Source organism: Armigeres subalbatus, chromosome 3, assembly GCF_024139115.2.
Source record: "Armigeres subalbatus isolate Guangzhou_Male chromosome 3, GZ_Asu_2, whole genome shotgun sequence".
Taxonomy (NCBI): domain Eukaryota; kingdom Metazoa; phylum Arthropoda; class Insecta; order Diptera; family Culicidae; genus Armigeres; species Armigeres subalbatus.
Window position 1 is genome coordinate 152,203,935 of NC_085141.1, and position 21,895 is coordinate 152,225,829.

The following is a 21,895-nucleotide window of genomic DNA, read 5'->3' on the forward strand; positions in this document are numbered from 1 at the left end:
AGGGCTTGACGATTCCTCCCCAGGCCATCTGCGAGATGTGGAGCTTGCCTAGGATGTGGTTGGGTTTGACAGTGGGTCCTGTTAAATTCCTATAAAAAGCTGCGTGTATCCGCAAGTAGGCCCCACCAAAGTGACCGTGTGCCGCTCAAAGCGCACAATCCCAAGTCCTGGTGATTGGTGGGACGCTAAACAGCCCTGACACGACGGCCCTCCGACGAGGGCAGGCCCGCGCAGGCCCAATAACCCGCTGGGAAACCAATAATTACGAACAATATAAGAGATAATGCGACTCGATATAATCGGCAAAGACCTAGGCGACGAATAAAGGATCACGATTGGAAGCTTGGAACATGGAACTGCAAGGCGCTAGGTTTCGCAGGTTGCGACAGGATGATCTACGATGAATTACATCCCCGCAACTTCGACGTTGTGGCGCTGCAGGAGATTTGCTGGACAGGACAGAAAGTGTGGAAAAGCGGGCATCGAGCGGCTACCTTCTAACAAAGCTGTGGCACCACCAACGAGCTGGGAACCGACTTCATAGGGAAATCGCTCTGAATTAGCACTCCCAGTTGGTAAGGCTGTCAAAATAGTTGATTTGTGAGCGGTCAGCAAAGTTACATCAACACCAGATTGTAGTGCGCTGTATTTATGGGACTGGCAGTCTTCGTCGCTGAATACTGCTATGAGAACCCTTCAATCTCAACCAGCAGCAACGGCTATAATCAGCTTTTCATGATTAGTTAGGTATACGTTCGCAACTGCAGCACTGCCTTTTTTCAAATCTATTTTACGTACCACAAGTAAACAGGAATCCATGGTGTGTTGAAGTCTTGAAGTCCGGATGTGTTTAATCAGACTTATTCATCGAACGTGGAATCAATTTTTTTTTATCTCAATTTGGTCCACTTTCACATCTCAGGCTGCTCTTCAACTTCATTGTGTAAATAAATTTTCCCAGCTTTTCCTGCAGAACAGCAAGAACTATCGCTTTAAAAAAACAGTTTTCACCGTGAAAAACCTCGAACATCACCTGACGCATTCATTCGACATGGCAGAACGAATGATTTCCCTAGCAGCACAATTCTGACAGAATAGGTTGCATCAACTTCTACATGACCTTATTTTATCCAGAAGTCAAGGACACTTGTTTGTGACAATTGTATTGCTCTGGTTGGCACTCTGCTGCTGTGCTGCCATAATCTGACAAAGTGTTAACGAGTAATACGAGCTTTTTAACAAGAAAAATAGAAATCATGTATGTTGTAATTTGGCGCATACTTCACTTTTCCAGATTACGGCAGTGTGGCGGCACACAGTGTTCCTATTCACTTTGACCCGGCTGCCCAAGTACATTGCCGCCTACAAGTTGGCGGACGTTCTAGTGTGGGACTGGGAGCTAGCCTTGATTACTGTCATAGTGCTGTCATAGTTCCCGAGCGCATGCAAACAATCAGCATAACGCAAATGGCTGCCAGCGAAAAACGTTTACTTTAAATCAACCGAATTAGAAGCTTCAACGCGCAGATCTTTCATCATCGATTCCGCAACATCCAGATAACAATCCCCAGCCTCTTCCACATTGATATTAATAAAAATGTTCTCCACAATCATATCGTACAGATGTTCGCAATTCAGGTGAACCAGAACCACAGCCAATTGTGTACGGAAGTCCAGTACCATGTTATTCGGAATGATCACAGAATAAATCGCTTTGTTGGCATTGGAATCATTCTCTTCTACCTCGTTGACCATCTCATGAACCTCTACGTTGGTGTGCGCCATTAGAACGTCTAATGTTCCATAAGCGCGATCCATGGCGTCCATAGCTACTCTTCGTGAAACTTTTTGGCCAGCCTCTTGGCCGTTTCCACCAAAAACTCTCCCCTTCGCTCCTTCGAAATGGACGGCAGCATAGCAAAAAGCATTTGAAAGCTTGCTTCCCTTCACCCTTCTTTTCCAACAACTGAACACGTTTCATTCGTAGATCAAAATTTTTCGGATCCTATTTGATGGTCCGGGCGTAGCACATCAACGCCCGGCTAAGATTACCTAGATTCTCGGATATCTCCGTAATGCGAACCCACTGTTGGATGTTGAAGGTTGCAATGGCCGCGATTAGCGAAAACTGTAGGAAATTTTTCGGATCTTTCGTTTCATATATTTAAGCTAACGTGACGAACGGCTCGTGCACTAACGGCATTTGTCGCACAATCTCCAAACATAACTTTTTTAGCCACCTCGGCGTGTCCACAGGAGTAGCAAAAAATGGCTTGTCACATCGATCCTTGCAAAGCCGGTGGCAAAAACCTTCGGTATCGTTTCATCGAAGTTTTGCCGTCAACCTCCACCTTGCAAATTTCGCCTCAACGCATCAATCCGCTTTAAAATCTTTTTCGAATCAGGAAGACTTTCGCCGTGTCGCCCATTTTTCTTCTTCCAAGTCCATTTCTCCGCCCTGCTGCATACGGGCTGATCTCACCGGCGACAAATTTATTGATCAATATTTCGTTCCGCTGTGGGTCCGTTTCCGACTCCGGGAGGGCTGACAGTCGTGTTCGGGCCGTCTCCTCCGTCTCAATCCCTACAACGACGTCGACGCGACCGTGGGCCTGCGTGATCTTCGGGGAGTGGCAGCCATATTTTGGTTGTACTCGGTTCACCCGGCAGGGGAATTTCATTGGCTTCGACGAATTGGGCTAGTTCCTGCGGGTCCAGCTGTAACTCGTCCAGTTCCTCAACGACACTTTCCGCCTCGGACTGATCGGCAGCAGATGATATTATAGAGCTTGCTGACGTTTAGTCATCTTTCTCTTGCACGCGCACAGAAAGAATGGGTTTTGTTTTCATCGGGAAACGCTTCCGAAGCGTTTCCCGATGAAAACAAAACCCATCCTTTCTGTGCGCGTGCAAGAGAAAGATGACTAAACGTCAGCAAGCTCTATGAGAAACGAGAATGACAAGCGAAAAACAAAAACATCAATGCTGTCAGTAAATAATGCACGGTGAGAAAAACATATGGGGAAAACTGATAACTGACAGCGTCTTTAGCAGGAACTAATAACCGGGACGTGTGAGTCCCGAAGAACCGATTAAAAATTCGTGCAACCCAGATGAGCTCACGAGACCAGCACCGCCAGAGGCGCTAGTGTATTTTACTCATATTTTGGTAAACTTATTTGAAAGTGTTTCGGGAAGTGTAGACTTTTTTGCTGTGAGTTTTGACATGAGTTTCTCAACCTCAACAGTTGTTTATGTTTTTATTCATATACGCGGCCTAATTTATTTCAATCTCGTTTTTCTTTAATTTGTTATTTATAAATACCTAGTTCTCACAAAACATGTTCTGCAAAGCCGTATTTTTACAACTGTAACCGAAAAGTGGTAAGTGAATAACACATATTCTCGCCGCCTTAAATCTCGTTCAGAATTGTGCTTTTCTGCTACCTTTGTCCACCAGAATTCGTGGTAAAAATGCTCGTACAGCAAACATTCCTCAACGCCATGTAGGCCACCGAACGGGTCCCTTGAAATGCAGAGTTCCTTCAACGCCCACTTTTCTGTCAACTATTCAGAAACAACACAGCGGGTCACATGCTCAACATCTACATCTTGGACTGTTGCAGGAGTGTTTACTCCAGAAAAGCACTCCGAATTTAGTGCACTGTCTTCTCTACGGTTGCCAGTGATGAAGCTTCTAATTATGTATAGCTGTAAATTAATTTATAATGATATGCTGGATACTGTCCTGGAGGTGAGTAGTTTCGTAGCATTTCAAAAATGTGATTCAGTGCCAATCATTTGAGAAACAGTGAAATTATTCACTTGTCATAAGACGAGTTTGTACCTTCCCATTGAATTCCACCACTTGACGGTACCTTGACAGATACGTGTTTCGACCCCAACAGGAAGGTCGTCTTCAGTGTCTCGTACTTGACTCTACTTGTGTACGAGACACTGAAGACGACCTTACAGTTGAGGTCGAAATGCGTATCCGTATCCGTCAAGGTACAATCAAGTGGTGGAATTAAATGGGAAGGTACAAACTCGTCTTATGACAAGTGAAGACATTCCACTAAAAAGCTCAAAATAATTTTCTTAACAGTGAAATTATTGTTTTTTATTATGTTTTCAGCTCAATTTTACTCATGAATTGGAGGAGAAACATACATAATAATGGAGCACAGAGTTCTAAGTTTGGAAGCATGTTTGGTCGCATTTCCAGATTTGAATATCTGATAAGCAATCGACTATCACCTAGCACCGTCTCATCGAGCATGTATGCGATCTGCTCCATTTACACCTCGGAGGTGATTATACGCTTCTAACTTCTGCAATGACTTCCTGTGCTATCTCGTATTCGCCAATGTGAAGCAGGAATTGCTGGTGAAGATAGTGGAGACGATGCTGTGAAGGTGGTGCTGGAGTTGGCGAACCTGGCCTCGTCGACGATTATGCAGTTGATTTGAGGGACTGATTTTCGCTAAAAATGAGAGATATTATGCTGCATCCAGGATAAGGGAAAGTATGCTGCAGTGTAAAAATGTTATTTGGTGGGAGCTTTGCATAAAACGCATAAAATTAAAAAAAAAACCATTCGTTTTTTAGGGTGATTTTTGTTTTCAATTCCACGGAAAATATTTTTTAATGTCTGCAAAAAACTAAAATTATCTCGAGAAGTTATTCCAAATTTTCACTGAAATTCACTAGGAATTTTACCGGAAATCTTTTAAAAAGTAAAAGGAAGAATATTTTTGGATTTTATCGGATGATTGATTATTAATCGAGAAATTATACGAAATTTCTTCGGAATTACCTACGAAAGTATAAGGGGAAGGCCTTTTGAAAATGTGAACATTTGGTTTACGTGGTCCCGTTGGAATCCCGAAAGTGTTCTCAAAAGAATTCAGGAATCCCGCAGGTTTCGCCGTCGGAATCCCGAAGGGTTTGCTGTTGGAATCTCGAAGGGTTTGCCGTCGGAATCCCGACAGAATTCCCATCGGAATCCCGAAAGTATTCCCGTCCGAATCCGAAATACGAGACACTGAAGACGGCCGTACTGTTGAGGTCGAAAAACGTATCTGTCAAACGTACAATCAAGTGGTGAAATTAAATGATAATGATTAATGACGATAAGACCTGATAGCAATGATGGCAACCGCAGGGTGGCAATATAAATCTCTGCACGAGGTGGCCTTATCGGGATGCAAATTACTGGCATATAAACTTATTTAATAAATTTTCTTTCTGTATTTTCGTTAATACTTTTTTCACAACTCACAACAACAATTTAAATTCCTTCTATTGAGGAAATAGGTTTGCCATTTTTTTTTCAGTATAATATCAAACCAAAATATTTGATAAGTTTTTCTGTTTTCAGTTTGTTAATATATGGAGGAGGACCAACGCGCACTGGGAGTTTTCGAAAGGAAAATGCTGCGTACCATCTATGGTGGGGTGAAAATACAACGCCTGTTGTAGATAGCATTTTAACTGTTTCAAATTTCATTTCCTATACATACTCCCATACATTTTATAACTCAACTAAAGATGCCCTAACATTACTAAAGATGCCGTTACTAAAGAAGCCCTAAAGAAATAGGTCTATTCAATTTTAAAAACGAATTCAGATTGCTTCCTAAATATATTTTAAAACGAAAGATTTTATACATACGTAGTTCCCTGTAGTTCCACTGGCCAAGTGGTGAAATGATGGTCGCCTGAGAGTTTAGCCGGTTGCGGTAAGATCTGTCGCATGGCGTGTGTTTGGAGGAATCTTAATAGAGCTTGATTGCGTCTATTCTCCTAGTTCGAACATCGCATGCGTAGCACACAGTGCCTAAATACGGAGAAGGTCTGATGGTGTTATTTTCTAAAGTAACTATTTTCAATGCATTATATACAGAGACATAAACTAGAGTTTAACGCTAACACAGAAAGACAAATTATAAACTGAGAATCAGAATCGTTCAATAACAGACAAAAATCAAGGACAAAACTACATATTTTCTTTTTTGGTACTCAACTTAATACTATTTAGGCATTTCGAAATATCGTACTAAGGATGATTGGCTTCGGTTGTTTGGGAAAAAAACGACGAGTTCTTTTTGCATAAAAAAAAACAAATCGACAATCAGAATTACATCGTATTACACTCAACCCTCTTTTTACGTCACTTATTGGGGGGACGTAAACCGAATGTGACGTAAAACGAAATTTGGCTAAATTTCTTGTATTTCCCTTAATTTATTGATCGTGAGGATACTTTCAAACACATTCACTTGCGTCTTACATGAGGTATTGTAAGATCTCTCCAAATCCAGGAGATGTTATAAGATCTCCAAATTGTCCTGGAGTTTGAATCAAATGGTCTACCGAATCAACCAAAGCCTTCAGGAAGTCCCCAGCCGTGATATCAACTCAATTATGTCCTCCGAGGATTTGTCTTTCACTTGCGTATCAAAACAAGACACATGAGGTGTTGTAAGATCTCCAAATTGTCCTGAAGTTTGAATCAAATGGTCTACTGAATCAACCAAGGCTTCTACGATGTCCAGAGCCGTGGTGTTCACCCAATTGCTGGATTAGTTGATTGATTGGTGGTTGGTTACTTATTTGGTTGATTGGTTGCTTTACTTGATTGATTGGTTGTGGTTATTTAGTTGATTGGTTGCTTGATTGGTTGGTCGTTTCGTTAATTGGTAAGTTGTTTAGTTGATTGATTAATTAGTTGGTTGGTTGCTTGATTGGTTGGTTGGTTGCTTGATTGCTTGGTTGATTGCTACTTGATTTGTTAGTTGGTAGTATGGTTGATTGGTTGGTTGCTTAACAGGTTGATTGATTGGTTAGTAAGCTGGTTAGTTGATTATAGTTGTTATGTTGGCTGCATGGTTGATTGATTAATAAGTTGATTGCTAGATTGGTTGGTTAGTTGATTGGTTGGTTATTTAGTTGATTGGTTGTTTGATTGGTTATTGGTTGGTTGCTTGATTGCTTGGTTGATTGGTAGCTTGCTTGAATTGTTGGTTGATTGATTGTTGGTTGGTTGCTTTACTGGTTGATTGGTTAGTCAGCTGGTTAGTTGACTAGTTGTTTGGTTGGTTGCTTGGTTGATTGGTTAATAAGTTGATTGGTAGCTTGCTTGAATGGTTAGTTGATTGATTGGTTAGTTATTTGGTTGATTTGGTTGGTTGGTTGGTTGCTGCTTGATTTGTTAGTCGGTATAATGGTTGATTGGTTGGTTGCTTCATTGTTGGTTGATTGATTGATTGGTTGGTAATTTGGTTGCTTGGTTGATTGGCTCGTCGGCTGGTTAGTTGATATGTTGTTTTGTGGGTTGCTTGGTTGGTTGATTAGTTGAGTCGTTGCTTGAATGATTGGTAGCTTGCTTGAATGGCTGATTGCTGGATTATCCAATCAAGCAAACCAATCAACCAAATAACCAACCAAGCAATCAACAAGCAATGAAGCAACCAGCCAACTATCAACGAACCAACTAATCAACAGTTCTACCAACTAACAAATCAAGCAACAACCAACCAATCAATCAATCAACTAATCAACCAATCAAGAAACCAAAAAACAACTAATCAACCAATCAGCCGACCAACCATTCAATCAAACGGTAAAGCAAACCCATCAACCAAATAACCAACCAATTAAGCTACCAACCAACTAATCCAGCTATCAGCCATTCAAGCAAGCTACCAATCAATCAAGCAACGAATCAACTAATCAACCAACCAAGCAACCAACAAAACAACATATCAACTAACCAGCCGACCAGCCAATCAACCAGTAAAGCAACCAATCAATCAAATTACCAAACAATCAATCAATCAACCAACAATGAAGCAACCAACCAATCAATCATTCTACCAACTAACAAATCAAGCAGCAACCAACCAACCCTGTCCAGCAGATTTCCTGCAGCGCTACGACGTCGAAGTTGCGGGGATGTAATTCATCGTAGATTATCCTGTCGCAACCTGCGAAGCCTAGCGACTTGCAGTTCCATGTTCCAAGCTTCCAATCGTGATCCTTTATTCTTCGCCTAGGTCGTTGCCGATTGTATCGAGTCGTATTATCTTCTATGTCGTTCGTAATAGTTGTTTTTAAAGGCGGCTTATTGAGCCTGCGCAAAACTCCTGTCTCGTCGGAGGGCCGTCGTGTCAGGGCTGTTTAGCGTCCCACCTAACACCAGGACTTGGGCCTGTGCGCTTTGAGCGGCACACGGTCGCTTTGGCGGAGCCTACTTGCGGATACACGCAGCTTTTTATAGAGGTTAAACAGGGTCTACTGTCAAACCCCACATCCTAGGCAGACGCCACAACTCGCAGATGGCCTGGGGAGGGATCGTCAAGCCCTTGGACAAAGTCCCTACTGCCCCCGACCAACCAACCCATCAACCAAATAACTAACCAATCAATCAACTAACCAATCAAGCAATCTAGCAATCAACTTATTAACCAATCAACCAAGCAACCAACAAAACAACCAATCAACTAACCAACAAGCAACCATCCAATCAACCAGTCAACCAACCAACCAACAATGAAGTAACCAACCAACAATCAAGCAACCAACCAATCAACCATACTACCAACTAACAAATCAAGCAGCAACCAACCAATCAAGTAAGCTACCAATCCACCAAGCAATCAAACAACTAACCAACCAACCAACTAATCAACCACCAAGCAACCAACAAAACAACATGTCAACTATCCAGCCGACCAACCAATCAAGCAACCAATGAATCAACTAGTCAAGCAACCAGTCAACCAAATTAATAACCAATCAAGCAATCAACCAACCAATCAACCATTCTACCAACTAACGAATCAAGCATCAATCAATCAAATAATCAACCTTTAAAGCAAGCTACCAATCATCCAAGCAATCATTCAACCAATCAAGCAACCAACAAAACAACATATGAACTAACGAGCCGACCAAACAATCAATCAACCAGTCAAGCAACCAATCAACCAAATTACCAACCAATCAAGGAATCAATAAAAAAAGCAACCAACCAATCAACCATTCTTCCAACTAACAAATCAAGCAGCAACCAACTAACCAAATAACTAACGAATCAATCAACTAACTAATCAAACAACCAACCATTCAAGCAAGCTACCAATCAACTTATTAACCAATTAACCAAGCAGCCAACAAAACAACTAATCAACTAACCAGTCGACTAACCAATCAAGCAACCAACCAATCAACCAGTCAAGCAACCAACCAACAATCAAGCAACCAACAATTCAAGCAAGCTACCAATCAACCAAGCAATCAAACAACCAACCAGCTAATCAACCAATCAAGCAACCAACCAATCACCAATCAAGCAACCAATCAACCAAATAACCAATCCAGCAATCAACTTACCAAGCAGCCAACAAAACAACTAATCTACTAACCAATCAATCCACCTGTCAAGCAACCAACCAATCAACCAACCAACTAACAAATCAAGCCAACTAACAACCAAATAATCAACCAAGCAATCAAGCAACCAACCAACTAATTAAGCAACCAACCAACCAACCAATCAAGCAACCAATCAACTAAACAACTTATCAATTAACGAGACTACCAACCAATCAAGCAACCAATCAACTAAATAACCACAACCAATCAATCAAGTAAAGCAACCAATCAACCAAATAAGTAACCAACCATCAATCAATTACCTAATCCAGCAACCAACCAATCAAGCAAGATACCAATCAAACAACAAACTAATCAACCAATCAATTAACAAGCTAATCAACCAAATAAAGCAACCAACCAATCAACCATTCAAGCATCCAACAAAACAACTAATCAACTAACCAGCCGACTAACCAATCAAGCAACCAACCAATCAACCAGTCAAGCAACCAACCAACAATCAAGCAAGCTACCAATCATCCAAGCAATCAAACAACCAACCAGCTAATCAACCAATCAAGCAACCAACCAATCACCAATCAAACAACCAATCAACTAAATAACCAACCAATCCAGCAATTAACTTACCAAGCAGCCAACAAAACAACTAATCAACTAACCAGCCTACTAACCAATCAATCAACCTGTCAAGCAACCAACCAATCAATCATACCATACTACCAACTAACAAATCAAGCAGCAGCCAACCAAATAATCAACCAACCAATCAAGTAACCAACCAGTCAAACAAGCTACGAATCTACCAAGCAATCAAGCAACCAACCAACTAGTCAACCAATCAACCTGTCAAGCAACCAACCAATCAACCATACTACCAACTAACAAATCAAGCAGCAATCAACCAAATAATCAACCAAGCAATCAAGCAACCAACCAACCAATCAAGCAACCAACCAACTAATTACCCATCAACTAAACAACTTATCAATTAAGTTGACGACCAACCAATCAAGCAACCAATCAACTAAATAACCACAACCAATCAATCAAGTAAAGCAACCAATCAACCAAATAAGTAACCAACCATCAATCAATTAACTAATCCAGCAACCAACCAATCAAGCAAGCTACCAATCAAACAACAAACTAATCAACCAAATCAAACAACAAGCTAATCAACCAAATGAGCAACCAACCAATCAACCATTCAAGCATCCAACAAAACAACTAATCAACTAACCAGCCGACCAACCAATCAATCAATCAGTCAAGCAACCAATCAACCAAATAACCTACCAGGATCTCGGAAGGATTCCCTGGATAAGCCAGGAAGGATAGATAGGCAAAATAGGAAATATTCCGCGCAGAATCTCTGAAGGATTCCCTGCAGAATCTCCGCAGGATTTCCTCCCGAATCTCGAAAGGATTTTCAGCAGAATCTCGGAAGGTTTCCTTGCAGTTTTGGAAGGATTCCATGAGAATCCCGGAAGGATACGCTGTAGAATCTCGGAAGGATTCCCTGCGGGATCCCTTATGGAATATTGGAAGGACTCCCTGCGGAATCCCAGAATGATTCTTCGCGGAATCTCAGTAAGGCTCCCTGCGGAATTCCAGACGGATTTGCTGCGTGATTCCGGAATAATTCGCTGCGAGACTCCAGAAGGATTCCCTTCGGATTTTGAAAATAATTCCCGAAAGCATTCTCTTCGGAATCCCGAAAAGAAATTGAAAATTATAAAGAAATAAGTCAGTTCAATTCTATAGACCAATTCAGATGGATTTCTACTTATATATGAATATTTATATGTTCATTCATACCTAGTACACTTTAGTTCGAACAATGTGGATTACGGGATAGTGATTCCGCTTGTCATGCCAAAACTTGAACGCGGTGCAAAAAAATAATTCACGGACAGCTGAACAGTGTCTTTCTTTCGAGAAGCTTCTTGTAACATATGTAGGATTTAGTTTACTTCTTTCTATATTTATTGTGTGATTCGATACATCAAACTGCGTGGGCGATAACCGCAGACGAAGCTGTACTCTAGGATTTCTCTGTTTGTATTTGGTATCTCCAGTCTCCGTCTGTTGCTACTACTATGAACAATCCAAGCTAGTCCAGATCGTGGTTCATTTCTTGCAATCTGGCCCTCTCGCTATCGCTTCCGCCCTGTCCGCCGCCTTACTGACGCATACGATTGATCAGTAGTGTGAACACTTGGGCTGGCAAGGTCTGTTGGAGGACTTGGAGAAGCTGTGCCGGTTGGCCGCAGACGATCACTGCGTTAGCCAGATGCTCGACACCGTTCTCGATGTCACCGGAAGAGATGAGGGCCTCGCCCATCTGAATTTCCTGGAGGAAAAATCTTGCACTTCTTCATGGTCTGCCATGTTGGGCATCGTCGTCCGTGGCCCTCCAGCAGCCGAAACAGCCTTCGTCGCTTTCCTCCTCTCTCGCAGCTTTTTTTTTAAGTACGGATCTTTGCGGCGCTTGTGATCGAAGTAGATGCAGTAGCCCAGGAACAGCGTTCCGGCCACGTCGGCTGCAATCCCGATAGTAGTTTTACTTATCTCCATCTCAACGATTCCGGACCCGAGCTTCACGGTGGCACTAGCATGTTAATTCCGAACGAGAGAGAGGTCGAAAAGCGAAGAAATTTTCCTGCTTTTGTCCACGAAATGAACTTCTGACCTCCTCCCGCGCAGCTTCTTTTCGAAGTCCGGATCTTTGCGGCGCTTGTGATTGAAGTAGATGCAGTAGCCCAGGAACAGCGTTCCGGCCACGTCGGCTGCAATTCCGATAGTAGTTTTACTAATCTCCATCTCAACGATTCCGGACCCGAGCTTCACGGTGGCACTAGCACGTTAATTCCGAACGAGAGAGAGGTCGAAAAGCGAAAAAAATTTCCTGCTTTTCTCCACGAAATGAACTTCTAACCTCCTCACTCGCAGCTTCTTTTTGAAGTCCAGATCTTTGCGGCGCTTGTGATTGAAGTAGATGCAGTAGCCCAGGAACAGCGTTCCGGTCACGCCGGCTGCAATCCCGATGGTAGTTTTACTAATCTCCATCTCAACGATTAGCTTCACGGTGGCACTAGCAGGAACTAAGAACCATCAAGTTCATCTCACTTTATAATTTTAACAGAACTTATTTAAATATTTATGATAAGAGCAGACAAAAAAACAAAAACAAAACATTGATGCTGTCAGTTATGCGTGCACGGAAAAATAATCATGCGGAAAATGATGACTGACAGCATCTGGTTAGTGTCTTTTCAGTTGTATACCTAGGACTCCTACACACCGATTGAAACTTGAACGCAACACGGGAAAATCCCGAGTGTCTGGTCCCGGTTATTAGTTCCTGGTAGGGCCTCCTAATCCGTGCGATAGCGACTGAAGGAGAACATTATTTTTAACTCTTATGGCCTTGAACAAGACTGTTTGCTTCGGCTTAGTCCAAAAAGTAAGAAAACGATCTTTTCAAATAACCGCGAATTTCTAGTGGTGGTATAAAAAAGACTGAATGCTCTGCGAGCGAATGCACTTTTCTTTTATACCTTATTTTGAATCTTCTCTGCTTCCCAATTGGTGGGCCAATCAGCCAGTTTCTTTTATCCCGCTTCTTTGTCAGCCAAAGCGTCATCATCATCAACGCGTTCGAGAAGGGCTTCTTCTTTTTTACGCTTGTTGCTCGCTGCTGGCGTCTATTTCCTAACGGGACTTTTCGCTTGATACATGCCAATAAGCCGGGCAAGCGAGCTTAGAATTGCAGTTCAGGTGAGAAGTACGTGTTCTTTTCTGAGACAACATTGTTAGTAGTAGATGGAAGGAAACACTCGGACATGGGATTTCGAGTGATAAGATTTAGAATTGGTCATGGGACGATCATTCAGTCACGTTCGCTTTGTGTGCGGTCAGTATCAAACAATGTTTATCTAGATATTTCTTGATCAATGCCAAAAAATCCAACATTTGATGAAAAATCGATTGATATTTTATTTATGTTTGAGCTGTTATCGGTGTTTTTTTATTCCAAATATCCAAATATTATGTGAGAGATTTGGACATCTTATGTTTTTTTAGGCATGGTCAAGCGAAGTCCTTCGTCCACTTCGCGGTTAAATCAGAAAAATTATCCACTGTTAGTTTTGACGCTATTTATGAAAATCACGCATAAAATTTTATCTCTAGAATATTGGATTTGGCACCCAAGTACAATTTCTATCCCGAAGGGTATTGAAAGCTTTGATATTGGTCTCTATTATTGGCTCTCTGAAGAACCGTTTGTGTTTTGGACATACATGATGCATCATGTGGCTTTTCTTCAGCCTGTCTCGGCTCATCACCGATGGCGGCCGGTCTCGGCTCGACTCTGCTGCTGCTGCCGGTATCTGCTCAGCATTGCTGCTTTGTCGGGTCTGTAGGGTGGACTGCTGCTGTACTGGCTAGGTTTCGGCTGATGATGGTGGCTTCGATGGTGTCGAGCCGAAAAGCGGACGGGTCAGACTTCGTTCCCTGCTAAAAAATGAAAGTGCTGTTCAAACGCTGGAGCGGTTGCGTCGCTTGTCCCGGTCAGAAAGAAAGGAAAAAATCGCGTTGCGCTATTTTATGGCTTCTCGGCAGACCCAGCGGCTGCTCATTCGCTGGTGTCTGCACCAATCAGAACGTGGTAATGGAATAATGCAAGAATTATGCGGTACCCATATTTATAGGTTCCCTTGATCTCAATGTTTTCATTGAAAACAGTTTCATGCCTATTGAAACAAGTTTTTCGGGTATTATCAAGCATGGACATGAAAGGCATACTTGAAATCTGTCGATTGAGGGGCTTACCGCAGAGATTCGTCCATTGAGAAGAACGCTATTAACGTTTAAAATCTTTCAACACAGCGTAACGCGGTCGATTTGAATTTTTTTGAATGACACCCGGTATAGTAACGAGAGACGTAAGTCCTACGTCAAAACTTAGCAAGTAACCGCACAATATTGAGTAAAACAAATTAAGGGTGTAGCATTTCTGCATGCGGTGAATAAATTTCGCACCGTGTATATAACTGACAGCATGAATGTTTGTGTTGCTTGATTACCAATAGAATAGAATTTGAATGCTGGCCCGCATAATTGAAAACGATTTGCTGTGTTGTTGTCACTATTCACATGAAATAAACGATATTGTTACGATTTACATTACCATTGGTTTACAATGTTATTATATGTTTACCCGAAAACAGTATTATACACACTTAGCTCATTTTACAGTATTCGGTAAATTTTACCGAAATCTCAACCGCTGAACTGTTCGGTAAATTAATTTACAGATTTTTTGTTTTTTTTTCCATTGCTCAACTGTCAAAATCACCGAAAATCAGTAAAATAATTTACCGAACAGTTCAGCGGTTGAGATTTCGGTAAAATTTTACCGAAGTCGGCGATTTATTTTAAGTGTGTACATACACAGAGAGAAATAAAATTGTGTTTCTGAGAATATCGCACTTTCGTTTTGAAAGTAGTTCGTTTCTAGTAATTTTGAGCAACGAAACTTTTATTGTGAATACAAAACATTCTATTTGAAAGTTTTTCCATCAACAAAACATTGTAGCTTTGAAAGCGAAAATTTTTCAAATGAGAGATGAAATAATCTTAAATCAACTTTTCATTTTATTGATTTGGCAACACAAACAGAAATAATCTGGCAACTATACGAGCTGTCAATGGCTGGACTTGAAAAATCTCTCCGTTTCAAAGAAAAAGCAAGTGCTGCTCCTTCGACGAAGTAAATGGATCCACAGGTAATTGTTTTCTAACTATTTTCTTTGCGAAAACTATACAAAGTCTTTTCTTCTATTTATATTGATCGTCGTAGATGTTGGAAGAGCACAGCTGGACTCTGGAAATTTCATTAAGAGGATAAAACATCCGCGGCAAAATCCCGCCGTAAGACCGAAAAATGGCTGCAAGAAGAGAAGTTGGCCGCTACCACCTTTAAACGCGACCCTGCGGCACATTATTTAGAATATACAAACCATGCTGATTGCAAAACGATCAAAAATATAATAAAATGGAAATAAAATAATGAATTTTGAATGTTTTTATTTTAACAAAACTAAATTTAAAATTTGCATGTAAAATTGAGAAGAAACACAATTGTTATTTTGAAAGTACCACTAGTTGATACTAATGTAATATTTACCATTTATTTTGAGAGGAAAATGTTATTTTAATAACATTCCTCTTGTCAAAGCTCTTGCCGAGGCAACATTTTTTGCATTGGTAGATTTAACAATCATATACTTTCTACTGAAAATCACTAACTAATTTTCTTAATTTTACCAACGTTTTTTTAATTTCACCAACGATTTTTTTTTGTGTGTAATTGTTAATCTTCAATATCATATGCAATAATTTCAAAGCATATTGCATCTTAACAATTTCTTATGGTCCATCATGACAAAGGAAACGATAGATAACTGTAAATGACTTACAATTAATATTGTAACAATATGGAATATAGCTTTGAAATTATCATGTACTGTTCAAGTCTAGCTTGCTACTTCACACTGCCGTGAAAATTATTCCGTGTATAGTAGAAAATCGAAAATTTGTTTTCAATAAAATGAAATATCTGCAGTTATCAGACGTCGCAACTCATTTCTGATTATACTAATGACACACTGATGGTATTCGTACCATGGTACAAGTTGTACCACAGGTGTGTCACCTTGTACCATGCTGGTACAACGTGGAAAACCATGGTACAATATGTACTAGGGTACATAATACTAATGACACACTGATGGTATTCGTTGGGGCAGCAGGGACAGCAGGGACAGCATGATGTCCAAGGGCTTGACGACCCCTCCCCAGCTGTCTGCGAGTCAGGGAGAACTGCCTAGGGCGTGGTGGGATTTAGCAGTGGGCTCTGCTAAAATCCCTCCCAAAAAACCACAAGTGCCCGTAAGCGGACTCTATCAAAGCGACTGTGTGCCGCTTCAAAAGCACAAGCCCAGGGAGGGAGTGCCAACTGGCATGTGGAGTGTCCCTACTTCGGTAGGGTAGTGCGTGAGCTGCTTCGGCAGGGAGTGAGTGATCTGTTTGTGCCGAGGCAGGAGTGTCATAGCGAGTCGCCGCCGCTATGGCAGCCTCGAAGCGCAGCAGAAGTCTGAGTATGGACTGCACATGCTAAGGTAAGAGTGTCGTAGCGTTGCTACCGCTATCGACACCTCGAGGCATGGCAGTGGAGTGTTAGAGTGAGTTGGGGAGTGTCCCTACTTCGGTAGGGTAGCGCGTGAGCTGCTTCGGCAGGGAGTGAGTGATCTGGTTGTGCTGAGGCAGGAGTGTCATAGCGCGTCACCGCTATTGTCACCTCGAAGCGCAGCAGAAGTCTGAGTATGGACTGCACATGCTGAGGTAGGAGTCGAGGGACCTATCGACACCTCGAGGCATGGCAGTGGAGTGTTAGAGTGAGCACCGAAAAGGGTCACATGGAGCGAATGGTCTTTGGAGAAGCTGCTTCGGCGGCAGGGTAGCAGCAGGTTGTACCCACACCTACAGTTGTGCACATGTGGTGCATGGGGAGTGTCCCTGCTTCGGCAGGGTAGCGTGTGGTCTGCTTCGGCAGTGGTGTGATTGATCTGCTCGTGCTGAGGCAGGAGTGTCGTAGCGCAATATCTGTAGGCCCAGGCAGTTACCGCTATTGACACCTCGAGGCATGGCAGCGGAGCGTCCGGGAGAGCATCCAAGTAAGACTCAAATGGAGTGAATGGTGTGCGAGCACCCAAGTCAGTCTCGCGTGGGACGAGTGCCTGTGTGAGCGATAATGAGCGAGTACGCTTAGTACTGCCGTCCCCCCAGAAGTAGTACTGCGAGGTAGTTCCTGGGGGAAACGATGGTGGAGCCCAAGGGAGTTTAGTCGGTATTACCGGTATGGTCGAGTCCGACACTCCAGTACACTTCCGTGTGGTAGTTTGGCAACTACAATGCACGTGTACTGGGTTAGTGTGTAAATGCATTCTCCCTTGTAAAAAAAAAAAAAAAAAAAAAAAAAAACACTGATGGTATTCGTACCATGGTACAAGTTGTACCACAGGTGTGTCGCCTTGTACCATGCTGGTACAACGTGGAAAACCATGGTACAATATGTACTAAGGTATATAACCGTGGTATACCACGGTCCTTGTACCACCAGTGTGTCTTTAGTATAACCGTGGTATACCACGGTCCTTGTACCACCAGTGTGTCTTTAGTATTAGTGCGCATGATAGTACATCCATGCGTGCATGATGCGCACTACTAATGAAATATATCAAATTGTCGAGTGCTCAATCGCGCGGTCCGGTTTGGTGGCGGCCCGACAATAATATCTTCCAATGATAAAAATGCAATAATCGTTGGAGTTCTGTGATGAATGTGTGTTTATTTTTTATAAAACCAAAAAAAAAGGTTTTCCGTGTGTTTGATTTCTGAGGCCTGATATATTTACTGATGGTTGGATTAGTTAGTTTTGATTGTGATTTGTGTTAAAAATATAATAGTTCTGCATAAAAAACAAAGGTTAGTTATAAAATTTATTCATATCAAATTGAATTGAATTGAAATAATCAAAATACATATATGTATTTAATATCTATTTTCAGTTTCTCCGCACATATCGGCAGCTCAGATTTTCAAACCAAGCGAATAGTTTAATGGCTGATTATTGGTATGTACTACGAGCATTATTCAATGCTTTAAGTTTTTAAGCTTTATAAAGGTAGGTAGCTTTTATTTAAGTAGTTTTTCTTTTCCATTTTTTGCAGTTACCGATGCGGCTTCTCCCGATATTCAACACCCATTATGAGCTTCTGTACCGAGAAAATAAAGTGAAGTTTTTCGATTTTTGTGTGTGCGAAATATGTGTATTATCTAATGCAAACATTCGGCAATATTTAAAAGTGGCTCTTATCAATAAACAAAAATGAAATATAACTGTTGTGTTTGTTATTTATGAAGCTAGAAAAATAACCAATTATGCTCGTTCAACTAGTGAAGATACGGGATACGGTGCGTGGTTTTTGCTTCATATCGTTCTACTGTTTTTAAACTGCATACCATACCGTTTTTGTCCGAAAAAACATATTATACCTGAACAGTAACACATACTGTGTAGCGAAAAAAATGTACTGAAAAATTTCCTTTTTTGTATGTTAATTATACTTAACCGCCTATTACTCATATGGTACAATTGCCAATAATAGCATGACATATTGTGAAAACGGTATATGTTGATGTTAGTTTATCATACATATGAACAACAAACAGAATAGTGAGTTTAATATAATTTACTGTTATGACCTATCTGTGAAATGGTCCAATTATGGTTCAAGATTATGCGGGGGGTTTTGCGATAATTGCTACCTTTTATTACTGTCCGCTATATAAAAAAAAGTGTATTAGAATCCAGCCAAAGAGACTCCAGATATATTTTCAGTATACACTAATAAAAATCCACACATTTTTATTGGCAAAAATCTAAAGAAATTTACAAATAAATTTTATGTGTGTGTTAATAATCACCCGCTATAGGAGAATCCACATAAAGGTTATTAGTTAATAACGGTTATGTGTGTTTCCACATATATGCTATGCGAATTCACATAGCCGTTATGTGGAAAATGCTATAGTCAAAATTTATGTGTGCCACACATAATGGATATGATTGGATTTTTGTCAGTGTATGATAATGTTCCAGGAAAAATCTGCTTCTATCTCATTAAAGCCCCAAACGCAATATTTACAACGGAACGCGGAAAATTTGACAGTTAGCCCATATACTTTCTCTCAAATTTGCCGTTTCCATCGCCGTTCCGTTATATTGCGTTTGGGGCAGTAGTGTTTGAGTAGAAATTCTATTGGTAATCAAGAAAAGTGCCAAATTTACAAAAATGCTACCGATCGATTTCCATGCAGGTTTTCCATTTGTGGGTCGGTGAGAAAGGAATACTTCGACCTACATTGTTGTTTCATTAGAACGGACGTCGTAGCATTGACTTTCCTCGCAAATATTCCATTAATAAGGAGTAGTCAGGACTGTTCAAAGATAATTCTCACTGGAGAGGGGACGTTAGAGCTCTTTCTACGAATGGAAGTGGAACATATAGTGAGGAAGCGAAAGAAGTCATTGTTTCAGGTTAGTGACTCTTGTCTATATGCTACAACAATGTCCATGTTTTGATGTTTTCATCCCATATTAAAAACCCAGATTAATCCACCTAGCAGTGATGATGCCTTTCTCGTGCATTATAAAATATATTGAAAAAATCACATTAGAAAGGTCAAAAAAGCTCTTTGGGGGAATAGATCACATTTTTTCGATCATTTTTAATATTTTTGCCTTGCCACCATTCAAAAAAAATTGTTCTTTGAATTTTCAAGGGGGACCTTTGGGGAAAAACAATGATTTTTCAATAATTCCGAAAAGCAATGATCGGGCCCATTTCCAATAGCAAACAATTCCCCGTCGAATGCAACTTGTTGCGAGTAAATCGGATAATTCTAAGTTCTAAAAAGTGTGCCTACAAAATTTGTACACATACACACACACATACACAAAAAAACAGACGTCACCTCAGTTTGTCGAGCTGAGTCGATCGGTATATAACACTATGGGTCTCCGGGCCTTTTATCAAGTTTTTTTAGCAATCATATAGCCGTTCGGTACAACTTTGTTGTACGAGAAAGGAAAAAATGCATATGTTACAAATATGCGATCGTGCGGTAGTACAATGATTAGCGATAGTAAATACAATGATTAGCGCAACGGCGTGTTTTCCGTTTTGAAAAATACATATGGATTAAAATTCGATATGTTTCCAACTTTCCTGATTCCCACGTAGTGTTTTTTCACCAATGTAATATTAAAGTTCAATAATACTACATAGTTGTATGTCATACATTGATTTTGCATCCCTTTGTGTAATAATTGAACAAGTACATTTGGGAAAATGAAACCAACAATTCACATAAATATGAATGAAAAAAAAGCCGCATAAGAGCATCATTACCGGTCGCGAGCATTTTAATCACCCGCGTAGCGCTTTCATTTTAGTTTCGTCACTCGTTTCCGTATCGGTCACTAATTTCGGCTCTCAATTTGGTTGCTGTATTCTGTACCGGTGACGTTTGACATATGACAGTACATCAAATAGCAGCGCTCTTATCGCGCTACCAAATTTGGTCACCTGTCAGTCGCGCTACTGTTATAGCAGCGCGTTTAGTAGCGACCGGTAAAGTGTCAAGTAACGATACTGCGCTGCCAAACGGCTTAAACTCACCACCGGTAATCTTGCTCTAATATGGAAATAAGGAGGTGTATGAAAACGAAAGTTATGTTCAAATCACCCATATGCCCAAACTACACCATCATTCCACCCAAACCAACCAAACCACCCAAACCAAAAAGCAGTTAGCCTTAATGACACGCCTCTTCTTTCCTTCCAAAGCATGAAACAAAATGGCAGCAAACGTAACGAGCGCACGAGATAGCATGTACGTAGGTATGCGATTTTTATTTCCAACGACGAAACTTTTACAGCTGTGTTGAGGCGAGCGGCTGAAGTCATCGGCTTCGGGTCTCTAGCGCGTGTGTGTTCGTCCATTAGTTTTCATGTTCCACATTTGAAGCTTTGGAAAACTTTGCTTGAGAGGTTAGCATCATCAATAAAGCACGAAAGAAGCAACACAAACATTCATGCTGTCAGTTATATACACGGTGCGAAATTTATTCACCGCATGCAGAAATGCTACACCCTTAATTTGTTTTACTCAATATTGTGCGGTTACTTGCTAAGTTTTAACGTAGGACTTACGTCTCTCGTTACTATACCGGGTGTCATTCAAAAAAATTCAAATCGACCGCGTTACGCTGTGTTGAAAGATTTTAAACGTTAATAGCGTTCTTCTCAATGGACGAATCTCTGCGGTAAGCCCCTCAATCGACAGATTTCAAGTATGCCTTTCATGTCTATGCTTGATAATACCCGAAAAACTTGTTTCAATAGGCATGAAATTGTTTTCAATGAAAAACATTGAGATCAAGGGAACCTATAAATATGGGTACCGCATAATTCTTGCATTATTCCATTACCACGTTCTCATTGGTGCAGACACCAGCGAATGAGCAGCCGCTGGGTCTGCCGAGAAGCCATAAAATAGCGCAACGCGATTTTTTCCTTTCATTCTGACCGGGACAAGCGAAGCAACCGCACCATCGATTGAACAGCACTCACATCTTTTAGCAGGGAATGAAGTCTGCACCGTCCGCTTTTTCGGCTTGACACCATCGAAGCCACCATCATCAGCCGAAACCTAGCCAGTACAGCAGCAGTCCACCCTACAGACCCGACAAAGCAGCAATGCTGAGCAGATACCGGCAGCAGCAGCAGAGTCGAGCCGAGACCGGCCGCCATCGGTGATGAGCCGAGACAGGCTGAAGAAAAGCCACATGATGCATCAT

The 21,895-nt window shown here is 41.2% G+C and overlaps 2 long non-coding RNA genes and 2 pseudogenes across 3 annotated transcripts; 2 read left to right on the plus strand and 2 right to left on the minus strand.

Annotated features, from left to right (window-relative positions):
* Positions 1–1,281: 1,281 nt before the first annotated feature.
* Positions 1,282–2,806, minus strand: LOC134220880 (general transcription factor 3C polypeptide 3-like; annotated as a pseudogene).
* A 434-nt stretch (positions 2,807–3,240) lies between these two features.
* LOC134227459 (uncharacterized) lies at positions 3,241–5,984 on the plus strand. Of its 2 annotated transcripts, XR_009983682.1 has the most exons (4): positions 3,241–3,384; positions 3,461–3,754; positions 4,136–4,525; positions 5,381–5,984. It is a non-coding gene; the product is annotated as an uncharacterized LOC134227459 (long non-coding RNA). The 2 variants fall into 2 exon arrangements; XR_009983681.1 differs by having other exon boundaries at positions 4,136–5,984.
* A 5,193-nt stretch (positions 5,985–11,177) lies between these two features.
* Positions 11,178–12,581, minus strand: LOC134219312 (mitochondrial import receptor subunit TOM20 homolog; annotated as a pseudogene).
* A 4,949-nt stretch (positions 12,582–17,530) lies between these two features.
* On the plus strand, positions 17,531–18,592 carry LOC134224974 (uncharacterized). The gene is made up of 3 exons (XR_009983127.1): positions 17,531–17,955; positions 18,039–18,103; positions 18,201–18,592. It is a non-coding gene; the product is annotated as an uncharacterized LOC134224974 (long non-coding RNA).
* Positions 18,593–21,895: the final 3,303 nt, after the last annotated feature.